The sequence below is a fragment of the Chrysochloris asiatica genome, unplaced genomic scaffold (assembly GCF_000296735.1).
Source record: "Chrysochloris asiatica unplaced genomic scaffold, ChrAsi1.0 scaffold00163, whole genome shotgun sequence".
NCBI lineage: Eukaryota > Metazoa > Chordata > Mammalia > Afrosoricida > Chrysochloridae > Chrysochloris > Chrysochloris asiatica.
In genome coordinates, this window is record NW_006408681.1 from 7,702,393 (window position 1) to 7,713,653 (window position 11,261).

Sequence of the window (11,261 nt, forward strand, 5' to 3'; positions counted from 1 at the left end):
ATTATGTAATGCCACTTACTCTACCTGATACAGTCTTGGTAGGATGTAAGTTATGAAGCTAGTATGGTAGGTACTGCTTTGTTACTAAAGAACACTTAACTGAAAAACCAGATAGTACACAGAGTTAGAAAGCAGCCATGTATAGCCTATCACCCAGGATTCCCATGCAGGTCAAAGTCCAGGCATATTAATCTGCCTAAATGATGAGTTTTCAATGATCTTTCATTTTAATTGAACAACTATTAACAAGGTATTTACTGAGTATTTTTAACCAAAAAGCATTGGAATATCTAAGTTGGAATAGCAACGAAGAAGAAGAAGAAGAAATGGTTCCTGATCTTCTATGTATACAAGATAAAAATCTATTGAAAACATTAAAAAGCAACAAGCAGAGTAAACAAGAGCACCAGGAATTCACCCTGTAATGCCCAAAATGCATACAAGTTATTGAATGAACAATCGTTAGCTAGACTGGCTGACTGTTGTTGCTACATGTTGATGAATTGGTTCTGACACAGAGACCCTATGCACAACAGAACGAAAACACTGCCCAGTCCTGTGCTATCCTCACAATTGTCATTATGTTTGAGACCATTTTTGGGGCTCTTGTGTCAATCCATCTTGTTATGGGTTTTCTTTCTTTTTCACTGACCCTCTACTTTCCCATGCATGATTGGTCCTTCCTGACAACACGTCCAAAGTACAAGAGATGAAGTCTTGCCATCTTTACTTTCAAAGAGTAGTCTGGCTATACTTTTTCCTAGGCAGATTTGTTTGTTTCTTTGGCAGTCCGTGGTACTTTCAATATTTTTCACCAATACCATAATTCAAATGCATGGATTCTTCTTCAGTCTTTCTTATTCATTGTCCAGTGTTCACAAGCATATGAGGCAATTTAAAATATAATGGTTAGGTCAAGTGTACTTTGGTCCTCAAACTGACATCTTTGGGTTAAAATTATTTAAATATTTACCTGAAAGAAGATTCTAGGGTTCAAGGAGAAACTTCTCTCTAGTGTTGCAGGCCTACTATCACAATTTGCAACAAAATCATGAATTAGGAACACTGCCTCTGAAATAGGACTTTGAACAGGTACATTCTAGTTTGAACCCCTGCTAAGAATTTGTATTTCCACCCCAGAATCTACATTTTAATTAGAATATACATTTCTATAGGAACCACCTGGGGGTGTTGTTAAAATGCAGATTCTGATTCAGTATATTTGGGGTGAAAATGTAATTTCTCAACAGGGAATTGAGCAGAAATGAAACATTTGAAACCCTGCTTTGAAATGACATAGCCTAGATTAGACTCTTCACTATGACTTTTGTTAGCCAGCAGAGTTTGAACAAGTTACCTGTGAAATCAAGAAAATATTCAAATTCACCACAGAATTGTTATGAAGATTAAGTAAGATGATGACAGTAATGATTTTAACATAGTGCCAGCACATAGTAAGCACTCAGTAAATGTTAACTATTTTTAAAGGTAACAGAGGATGAGCTGGCACAACTATTTCAGGATGTCATCTGTTGTTTCCATAGTTTAGAATTTGAATTAAAACAGAGAAATGTGAAATGAGTGCCCACCATCAGGTTCAGAAGCATCCACATCATTGGCATTTCCAGAAAAGGTTTGTAGAAGCAAGACACTCTCTGAGGCTGTAAATCTTTATGGGAGCAGAAAGCCTCTTTATCTTTCTCCTGCATTTCAAACCTAATATATTAGAAAAGTAACTCCAGCTCTAATCCCTTCTTCCAACTGATCCTCAATTCAAATGCTGATATCATCCACACGATTGATTTCTCAATCCTAAAGCCTTTGAGCTGTTATTGGTGCCAACTCCTCATTTCTTTAAAATCCTCATTTTCAACAATCAAGCCCTTTTGATGAAACTCTCTCTCTCTCTTTTTTTTTTTTTTTGGTGGGGGCAGGTGGGCTGACATAAGAAATTACCACAAATTTCTCAGCTTCAAACAACACCAATTTATTATCTCACTGTTCTACAGGACACAGTATGACTCAGATCATTCTTTTCTTAGTTTCACAAGGCCCAAATCATGCTGTTGGTAGGGCTGCTTCTCTTTCTGAAGGCTCTGGAAATAATCCTTTTCCAAGATCCTTAAGTTTGTTGACTAGAATCAATTCCTATCAGTTATAGGACTGAAGTAACAAGTGTCCTTGCCAACTGTCAAGTGGGAGCTAGTCTTAGAGATTGGCAGATTTCCTTCCTATACTTTCCATGTGACCCCTCCAGTACTACAGGACCAAGTCCATCATTGCACTAGGCATCTCAGGTTTCTCTGTCTACTGCAGCCCTCTGACTCCTTCAGCTGGAGACAGTTCTCTGATTTGAAGGGCTCATAAATTACATTAAGTTTACCCAGATAATCCAGACTACTCTTACTTAAACCATCAGAGTGATTTCATCTACAAAATCCATTTTGCCAGGTAATATAATTTACTCAGGTTCCAGCGATTAAGACATGGCCATCTTTGGGAGAGCTTTATTCTGCATACCACAGTAAAAAAATACATAGGGATCTTAATAAGCACAGATAGTAGCAATGGTAATACTAGTTAAGAGTACAGACTCTGAAGCTACACTCTTTGATTTCTTCTAATTAGTGGCTTTCATCTTCAGGAGTAATCTCTCTAGGTCTCAGTTTATTCACCTATAAAATGGAAATAATAATAATATTGGCTTCATGCCATTTATGATGGGGAAATTAAACAAGTTAATGTATTTCAAGTTCTTGGAACAATGCTCAAGTGTAGAGTAAATGCCATTAAATTTTGTTCATTATAATTAAAAACTAATATTTATTTAGGTGGGAAACAGGAGCTCTGGTAGTATAGTGGTACAAGTCGGGCTATTAACCTCAAATTCAGCAGTTAGAAACTAACAGCTGTTCCATGGGAGAAAGATGAGGCTATCTGGTGCTGATTACAGCCTCGGAAACCCTATGCAGGGTCACTATGATTCAGAAATGAGCCTACAGTACACCCCAGGACCACCAACATGGTGGGGAGAAGATGCAGCTTTCTACTCCCACAAAGATGCAAAACTTCAGAAACTCTATGAAGGGTCACTATGAGATGGAACTGACTAGATGGCACTTAACAACAACAACAACAACAACTATAGAGGGATACTCTGTGATTTTGTCGTACTATGCTAACTCGTCTGTCAGTTTGTCATACTGTGGAGGGTCTCCCATTGTAGACAGGTTTCAGATGAGCTTACAGACAAAGACAGACAAGGAAGAAGGAGTGACGAAATACTTCCAAATATTTAGTTACTGAAAACCTTATGAATAGCAGAGAAACACTGTCAGATATAGTTCCAGAAAATGAGCCCCTCAGGTTGGAAGGCACTCAAAATGTGACTGGGGAAGAGCTGCCTCCTCAAAGTAGAGTTGACCATGATGACACTAATGGAGTAAAGCCCGTGGGAGAAAAACCCGCTGGATCTTCATTTGCTGATGGGGGACAACTCAAAATGAAGAAAAACAGCTGTAAACATCCAGCAATAATCAGAACATGGAATGTACGAAGTATGAAGCTAAGAAAATTGGAAATTGTCAAAAATGAAATGGAACGCATAAACATCAATATCTTAGGCATTAGTGAGCTGAAATGGACTGGTATTGGCCATTTTGAATCTGACAACCACATGATTTACTATGCCAGGAATGACAAATTGAAGAGGAATTGTGTTGCATTCATTGTCAAAAAGAACATATCCAGATCAGTCATGAGGTACAACGCTGTCTGTGATAGAATAATATCCATGCGCCTACAGGGAAGACCAGTTAATAACATTATTCAAATTTACGCACCAATCACTAAAGCCAGTGAAAATGAAATAGAAGAATTCTACCAACTTCTTCAATCTGAAATTGATCAAACATGCAATCAAGAGGTATTGATCATTACTGGTGATTGGAATGCAAAGGTTGGGAGCAAAGAGGAAGGACCAGTAGTTGGAAAATATGGCCTTGGTGATAGAAATGATTCTGGAGATCGATGATAGAATTCTGCAAAATCAGTGATTTGTTCGTTTCAAATACCTTCTTTAGACAGCATAAGAGATGACTATACACATGTACCTCACCAGATGGAATACATAGAAATCAAACTGACTACATCTGCAGAAAGAGATGATGGAAAAGCTCTATATCATCAGTCAAAACAAGGCCAGGGGCAGATTGTGAAACAGACCATCAATATTCATATGCAAATTCAAACTGAAGCTGAAGAAAATGAAAACAAGTCCTCGAGAGCCAAAATATGACCTTGAATATATCCCACCTGAATTTAGAGATTATCTAAAGAATAGATTTGGTACATTAAACACCAAAGACCGAAGACTAGAGAGTTGTGGGATGACATCAAGAATATCATACATGAAGAAAACAAAAAGTCATTAAGAAGATAAGAAAGAAGGAAAAGATCAAAATGATTGTCAGAAGAGACACTGAAACTTGTTCTCTGGCTTAGAGCTGCTAAAGCAAATGGAAGAAATGAGAAGGTCTAAGAGCTGAACAGAAAATTTCAAAGGTCAGCTTGAGAAGACAAAGTCAAATGTGCAACAATCTGGAGTCAGAAAACCAAAAAGGAAGAACACACTCAGCAATTCTCAAGCTGGGAGAAAAGAAGAAAAAAATCAGGCCTCGACTTTCGTTACTGAAGGATTCTCTTGGCAAGGTGCTGATTGATGCAGAAAGCATCAAAAGAAGATGGAAGGGGCTCCCTACCTCCCGCGGTGCGGGTCCTGCTCATCCAGCTTTGTGGCACAGAGGAGCGCATGGCTACTCAGGTATCTGGGCTCTGGGCTTCCACAGTCAGCATGGACACTGGACGTGTGCTGCACAAGAATCTCAGAGTACAGAACTTCAAGAAATTCAGATATGTGAAGTTGATTTCCATGGAACCCTTGTCATCCTCTGATCATAGTTGTGACAGCTTTGCTTCTGATAATTTTGCAAACACAAAACCCCAGGCTGACCAAGAGGGTAGATAAAACCCGCAGTCAGATCAGGCATTCCTGGTCCCTGCACATGGCAATGATGTTTCCAAGACGAAATACTAGGACAGCGACCAAGGAAAAGACCATTCCTTCCCAGTCCTCAGAGAATTCTGTGACTGATGCCAGCTCTGATTCAGAAGAAAAGGCATGGATTTTCTGGAGAAAGGGGCTATAAATATAAAACAGAACAAAGCCATGCTTGCAAAACTAATGTCAGAATTAGAATCCTTCCCTGGCTCATTCCCTGGAAGATGTTCCCCTCCAGTTCACAGTTCACAATCAATGACACTCTGAAGATGTACATTCCCAGGTGCTGCTTCCAGAAAAAACCCTGAACAGAGAATCGTCCTTTGACCTGGTCTATGTCTGGGATTCTGGGGTTCCCGGATGCTCTGCCCACAGAGGAGGAGGAGAATGGCAAGTACTTGTTGGTGAGAAAGAGGAAGATCATGGGTGACTACATGAACGAAGATGGCATGCCCAGAAACTGTCGCCCAGGGCCCATGACCCTTCTTCATGTAATCCACCCAGTGGAAGAAATTACAGAGGAAGAGCTGGAGAACATCTGCAGCAACTCCTGAGAGAAGACCTAAAACTGTTCATTGAGATCTACCTGTCATCATTGTTGCCAAGAAATGGTTGATACCAAAAAAAAATTGCAGAAACCCAGATGTTGGGGTGTTCGAGGCCAGTTATGTGGTCCCTGCCTTCTGAACCGCTATGGAAAAGAGGTCAAGGATGTCGTCCTGGATCCCAACTGGCATTGCCCACCTTGTCGTGGGATCTGCAACGGCAGTTTCTGTAGGCAGTGTGATGGACATTGCACAACGGGGGTCCTGGTGTACTTGGCTAAATACCACAGCTTTGGAAATGTGCACCAGGAATTTGAAATGCAAGCGTAATCGCCAGAAGATTCACTACTTGCCTGATACTTCTCGCATCTCCCTATTAAACTTTTCACTGTTGTCAGTTGCTAGAAACCTCAATTCAGACTTTTGATTGTCATTCTGTTTTACAGGAAACTCAAATCAAGTTGATTTCATCGTCCATACAGGCATTTTTTGAACCATCGAAGATGAATACTTACAGTTACCTTTTGCCATTTTTCAAAAGGTAACTAGCAGTTATGTTCATGCCAATGGTCCTCTTCCACCACTTATTTTCTGAACTCTTTTAAAGTAGTCATTATATGAGAGTATGTCTGATTTGGGAACCTTAGTGGCACAGTGGTTAAATACTCAGCTGCTAATCGAGCTGTCAGCAGTTCGAACCCAACAGCAGTCCTGTGGGAGAACGATGACAGGCTGCTTCTGGAGTGATCTAATTGGTGTTGAAATGATCCTGCCATCCCCTCATAAAAACAAGCACTTAGAACAAAGTAGCAACACTAACTAAATCTGTTGAATTCTATAAACAGCCCTCTCTCACTGTTTACATGAAAACTACATATATGACCTTGTGTTCATGCTTGTTGATATTTTCAACAGAGTCAAGTCACAAAGGCCATAAAATGATGTGGAAAAATGAAAGTGCATTACTTCAGATGCTTCTCTGTCTTGTGCTTTTTATACCAGTTTTTATATAAGTTGCCACAGTTGAGACTTAGTTGTGCTGATTTCTTCCATCATAAGGTTAAGTGGTGAATCTGGCTTACACAATCATCACAATCCAAAGGTTTGTGAGCAACAATATACTTAAAATCATCATGGGAAACACGTCCTTGAAAATTAGTGGTGAGACGTCCAGAGTTAGATTCATTTGAAATTCTTGATATAAGACTTAAGTATAATTTTAGTTTGCCAAGTTTACTACAGTTGCTGTATAAGGTGTTTCAATTTACATCTTGCACCATTTTGCATGGAAAACTCAAGCTAATACTAGGCTACATTGCTTTGCCATTTTTGCTTTTATGAAGAAATGATAAGAAGGGCATAGTGTTCATGTTCAGGTTTTAAGCACTTTTATAGCAATGAGAAGTGCTTTTCTGGAGAGAGGTCACTGCAACAGTTTGTGCACACAACAAACTGCTAGTGTAGCTTGTAGGCAGTATTTTAACTTCTGTGGTTCTTTGCGGGTTTTATGTTTTGCATTCACTAAATCATTTTGGTAAAGCTTGGATTTAAATGCTTGTGTCCACTTTCTTGGTGCAAAAGAAGATGGAAGGAATACACGGAATCACTGTACTAAAAGGAAATGGTTGATGTTCAGCCATTTCAAGAGGCCGCATATGATCAAGAGCCATTGATACTGAAAGAAGAAATCCAAGTTGCATTTAAGGAATTGGCAAAGAACAAGGCACCAGGAATTGATGAAATAAAAATGGAAATCTTTCAAAAAAGTAAGGTAGCACAAGAGGCACTCATTCATCTGTGCTTAGAAATTTGGAGGACAACTATCTAGCCGACTGAAAGAGATCCATATGTGTGCCCATTCCAAAGAAAGGTGACCCAAAGGAATGCAGATCAACAGACAATCTCTTTGATATCCCACACAAGTAAAGTTTTACTTAAGGGAATACAGAAATGGCTGCAAGCATACATTGACAGAGAACTTCCAGAGGTTCAAGATGTATTCAGAAGAGGACGTGGACTGATATCCGATGAGTCTTGGCTGAAAGCAGAGAATATATCAGAAAGATGTTTACCTGTGCTTTATTGACTACGCAAAGGCTTTCAATTGTGTGGATCATGACAAGCTATGGAAAACATTACAAAGTATGAGTATTCCTGAACACTTAATTGTGCTCATGAGGAATCTATACATGGACCAAGAGGCAGTTGTTCAAATAGAACATGGGAATACTGAATGGTTTAAAGTTAAGAAAGGTGTGCAACAGGGTTGTATTCTCTCACCATACTGATTCAACCTGTATGCTGAGCAAATAATTTGAGAAGCTGGGTTCTATGAAGAAAAACATGGCATCAGGATTGAAGGAAGACTCGTTAACAACCTGCAATATGCAGATAATACAACCTTTCTTGCTGAAAGTGAAGAAGATTTAAAATACTTACTGATGAAGATCAAAGAGCACAGCCTTCGGTATGGATTGCATCTAAATGTATTGAAAACAAAATCCTCACCACTGGACCAATAAACAACATTCTTATCAATGTAAAAAAGATTGAAGTTGTCAAGGACTTCATTCTTTCTTGGATCAACTACCAACACTCATGGAAGCAGTAGTCAAAAAATCAAACGATGTATTGCATTAGGCTAATCAGCTGCACAAGACCTTTTAAAGTGTTGAAAAGCAAATATGTCAGCTTGAAGACTAAGGTGCACTTGAGCAAAGCCATGGTATTTTCAAACCTCATATGCATGTGAAAGCTGGACAGCGAATAAGGAAGGTCATAGAAGAATTGATGCTTTTGAGTTACGGTGTTGGAGGAGAATGTTGAAAGTGCCATGCATGGGCTTCCAAATGAACGAACAGATCTGTGTTGGAAGAAGTGCAGCCAGAATGCTCCTTGGAGGCCAGAATGGCCAAACTTCGTCTCTCATACTTCAGATATGTTGTCCGGAGGAACCAGTCACTGGAGAAAGATATCATGTTTGGTAAGGTGGAGGGTCAGAGAAACAAAGGAAGACCCCAGCGAGATGGACTGGCCAAGCAGCAGCATCAATGGGCTCACGTGTGGCAATAGTTGTGAGGTTGGCCCAGGACCAGGCAGTATTTTGTTCTGTTGTACACATGGTCACTATGAGTCAGTACCAACTCGATGGCACCTAACAACAACAATAACAATGGTAACTGTATGTTGCTGTGAGGATGGATGCTATGCTACCAGTGTTTTATATGCGAGGTAAGTAATGGACAGGTTTCAGTGGAGCTTCCAGACTAAGTCTAAGAAGGAGGAGGGGCAAATCAGTTCTGAATGTTTGTTGTTGTTGTTAAGTACCATTGAATCAGTATCAACTCATAGCGACCCTGTTTATAGTTTCCAAGGAGCGGCTGGTGACCTTGAACCACAGGTCTTGTACCTCAAACTGACTTTGGAGTCCAGAGCATTAACTTGCATTGTCACACCAGGATCCCTCTGAATGATTAGCCAATGAAAACATTATGAATAGCAGCAGAGCTTTGTCTTATACTGACCGAAGATGAGCCCCTCAGGTTGGAAAGCCCTCAAAATACAACTCCTCAAAGTAGAGTTGACCTTAATGACCTGGATGCAATAAAGCTTGCAGCACCTTCATTTGCTGGTGGAGCACAACTTAAAATGAGAAGAAACAACTACAAACATCCATTAAAAATCAGTACATGGATTGCATAAAGTATGAATCTAGAAAAATTGAGAAATGTCAAAAATGAAATGGAGTGCATAAAGACCTGTATTCTAGACATTAGTGTGCTTAAAGGGAGTGAAATTGACCATTTTGTTTCAGAAAATCATATGGTTTACTATGCTAGGAAAGACAAATTGAAAAAGAAAAGCATCACACTCATTGTGAGGAAGAGCATTTCAGTATCTGTCTTGGAATACAATGCTTTCTGTGCTGGGATGACATCCATACGCATACAAGGAAAATCAGTTAATATTATTTTTCAAATTTGCAAACCAACCTCTAAATTTATGATGATGAAATTGAAGAATTCTACCAACTTCTTCAGTCTGAAAATGATCAAGCATGCAATAAGGAAGCTGTCATTACTGGTGATTAAAATGCAACAGTTGAAAAAAAAGAGGAAATATCAGCAGCTGGAAAATATGTCCTTGATGATAGAAACTATACAGGAGATTGCATAACACAATTTTGCAAGACCAATGATTCCTTCTAGCAAATACCTTTTTTCAATACTGTAAGTGATAATCATATATGTAGAACTCACCAGATGGAATACACAGAAATCAAATGAACTAACCAGTAGGAAAAGAAAATAGAGAAGCTCAAGGTTACCAATCAAAACAAGGCCAAGGACTGACTGACTGTAACAGATCATTAGTTGCTTGTTTGCAAGTTCAGGTTGAAGCTGAGGAAAATTAAAACAAGAGGGCCAAAATATGACCTTGAGTATAGTCTACCTGAATATAAAGATCATTTGAAGAACAGATTTGTGGAAAACCGAAGACCAGAAGCGTTGTTGGATGACAACAAAAATGTCATACATGGAGAAAGTGAAAGGTCATAAAAAAAGACAGGAAAGACCGAAATGGATGTCAGAAGAGACTGAAATTTTCTCTTCAACTAATAGAAGTGAAGCAAATGTAAGAAATGATGATGTAACTGAACTAACTAGAAAATGTCAAAGAGCAGCTCAAGAAGACAAAGTAAACTATCATAACAAAATGTGCAAGATACAGAGTTAAAAAACCAAAAGGAAAGACCACACTAAGCATTTCTCAAGCTGAACAAACTGAAGAAAAAAAGTTAAGCCTTGTGTTTAATACTGAAGGAGTCTACGGACAAAATAATGAATGATGCAGGAATCACCAAAAAAAGATAGAAGGAATCCAGAGAGTCATTGCACGAAAAAGAGTTCGTCAATGCTCAACCATTTCAAAGAGGTGGCATTGGATCAAAAACCAATGGTACTAAAAGAAAAGCTGCACTGAGGCATTGATGAGAAACAAGGTTCCAGGAATTGACTGGAATATAAATAGAAATGTTTCAACAAAGTGATGCAGCACTGGAGGCACTCACTATTATTATATGACAAGAAATGTCAATGACAGTACCTGGCTAACCAATTAAAAGACATCTATATTTGCGTCCATTCCAAAGAAAGGTGACCCCGTGGAATGAGGAAATCATTGAATATTACATGCAAGTAAAATTCTGCTGAAGATAATTTTTTTAAAATAATTGCAACAGTGTGTTAACAGGGAGACGCCAGAAATTCAAGCTGGATTCAGAAGAGGGCGTTTAACAAGGGGTATCATTGCTGACATCAGATGGATCTTGGCTGAAAGCAGAGAATAAAAGAAAGATGTTTATTTGTGCTTTATTGACTATATGAAAGCTTTTGATTGTGTGGATCATAGCAAATTATGGATAGCATTGCAAAAAATGAGTATTCCAGAACACTTAATTTGGCTCATAAGGAAACTATACATAGGCCAAGAGACAGTCTTCCAAAGAGACAAGGGATACTGAATGGTTTAAAACCAGGAAAGGTGTGCTCCAGGGTTGTATCCTTTCATCATATTTATTCAATATGTATGATGAACAAATAATCTGAGAAGCTGGGCTTTATGAAGAAGGATGTGACATTAGGATTGGAAGAAGA

At 38.9% G+C, this 11,261-nt stretch overlaps 1 pseudogene; it reads left to right on the forward strand.

Moving 5' to 3' along the window:
• The first annotated feature begins 4,852 nt into the window (after window positions 1-4,852).
• Window positions 4,853-5,934, forward strand: LOC102829889 (annotated as a pseudogene).
• Window positions 5,935-11,261: the final 5,327 nt, after the last annotated feature.